Genomic DNA, 2,500 nt, shown 5'->3' with positions numbered 1-2,500 from the left:
CATATATATATACACACACACATATATATATACACACACATATATATATACACACACACATATATATATGTATATATATATTATTGCACTTTTGGTTCTGGAGTATATGTGCAGAACATGCAGGATTGTTGCATAGGTACATACATGGCAATGTGGTTTGCTGCCTCCATCCCCCCGTCACCTATATCTGGCATTTCTCCTCATGTCATCCCTCTCCGACCTCCCTACCCCCATGCTGTCCCTCCCCTATTCCCCTACAACAGACCCCAGTGTGTGATGCTCCCTCCCTGTGTCCATGTGTTCTCATTGTTCAACACCCACCTATAAGTAAGAACATTCAGTGTTTGTTTTTCTGTTCTTGTGTCAGTTTACTGAGAAAGATGGTTTCCAGATTCATCCATGTCCCTACAAAGGATACGAACTCGTCATTTTTTATGGCTGCATAGTATTCCATGGTCCTTCATCATTTTAATCCTAAATAATAACAAATGCATGGATTCACTTTGGAAGAAAGCCTCAAATTTTATAGCGAAAAAAATCCAAATATACAATCAGTAGGCATTCTTATATGTACCCTCAGCAAACCATTCCAGATTAACTAAAATAATATTGTGGCTTAAATTTATAAATAATTTGATTATTATGTGAATGTTTTCCTGCAACAAAAATAAACTGAGGTATCAAAATGGATGTACATTTTCTCATCAACAATCTGAGAGCTATTTTGAAAATGAGTTACATACAACTCACTGTACTTGCCATACACAACTGTACTTGCTCCAAATAGTCCCCTCGATTACCGCTTGTTCTGTAATCCAAATTGCTCAGTCACCATCTGTCAGCATTGAGGTGGCTAGTTGAGGTTATAAAACAGCAGGAGGCAGGACAGTGCTTAAGGTCTTCAGAATCACTGGGCAAGGTGACTCATGCCTGTAGTCTGAGTACTTTGGGAGGCTGAGGTGGGTGGTTCAATTGAGGTCAGGAGTTCAAGACCAGCCTGACCAACATGGTGAAACCTCATCTCTACAAAAATACAAAAAATAGCTGGGTATGGTGTCATGCACCTGTAATCCCAGCTACTTGGGAGGCTGTGGCAGAAAAATTGCTTGAATTCGGGAGATGGAAGTTGCAGTGAGCTGAGATTGTGCCATTGCACTCTAGCCTGGGGGACAGAGCAAGATTACCTCTCAAAAAAAAACCAGAACTTCCAACCCCAAACCCACACCCAAAACACATTATTTTATTTCTAGTCTTCCTAATAAGTCTCAGATATTTATCATACTGCATGGTCTAAAATCATTCTCACAGCTGCCCCATCTCCTTGCAAAAGAAATGTAACCAGAGACTGGCATTCTGCACTTGATCCTCAAGAATCCCGTAAGAAAATGGGTACTACCTTTCCACATTTAGATTGATGCTTCTATCTGTTTGATTTCTCTTCACAAATGCTACTTCTCACCACACTCCTTCCTCCATATTTGACACATATTTCTTATACTTCAAGAGGCAGTTCAATATTCAGTTCTAGGAAAAATGTTCATGGTTCTATTATCTCATTCTAAGTTAGGATTTTTCTCATGTGCTTATATAAGGTGTGGTGCTTACCCCTATCTCAATACTTAACATATCATTTTGGAACTGGCTATTTATTTTACCCACTAATTTCAGTGGAAGTCCAAAGACAGATCATTTATTTCTGGAACTTGATGTGTAAATACCTCTGAGCGCGGACTGAAAGCCTCATGAAGGCAGTCACGCTGAGCACCCTGCAGTATCCCTACACCTTGTCTATCCCTTGGCACATGCCAGACACAGAACATGTTTTTCTCCAATGAACTAATGAAGTTGCACTTAGTATAAAAAGCATAATATACTTTAAAATTGATGCTGGCATAATTGCACAAAGGTCTCGTAAGAAAAGCTATCCTTCTACAGCAGAAGTCAGCAAACTATAGCGCCATTGCCTCTTGTATCCTCGCCAGCAAAGAACGGTTTGTGGATTTTCAAATGTTGGTTTTTTTTTTTTAAATCAAAATGAGAATAGCATGTTATGACATGTGAAAATTATGTGGAATTCAAATTTTGGTCTTGATAAATAAAGTTTTATTGGCACACAGAGTCTTGTTTATTCACGTGTATGCTGTTCATGGCTGCTTTCCCAGGGCAATGACAACAGGGCTGATCAGTTGTAGCCAAGACCAGATGTGCGTTCTCCTCGCCGCGTACTCTGGTGCACTACAAATTGCAGTGATGGCCTTCCAGCGCTGCTTGCAATGCCATACTATGACATTCTGTTCACTTAATTTCAGTGCATCTTCTTTCATCTGCCAAGGGAGGAGGAGAAAAGCAGACTCCAAAAGTTAGACTTTCAAGGCACAGTGGAGTGTAGATCATTTTGTTATGAGATTAGAAGGCAAAGCGTGTCTTCAGTATGCAGTGATCTTGTCGCCGTGCTAAAGAGTATAATATACATTGATGTTACCAGGCAGGCGCTCAGCAT

The sequence above is a fragment of the Sapajus apella genome, unplaced genomic scaffold, assembly GCF_009761245.1.
Source record: "Sapajus apella isolate SASKATOON/1434 unplaced genomic scaffold, GSC_monkey_1.0 scaffold118, whole genome shotgun sequence".
NCBI classification, from domain to species: domain Eukaryota; kingdom Metazoa; phylum Chordata; class Mammalia; order Primates; family Cebidae; genus Sapajus; species Sapajus apella.
The sequence above is the reverse complement of the archived record's forward strand: the minus strand, read 5'-3'. Positions refer to the sequence as shown.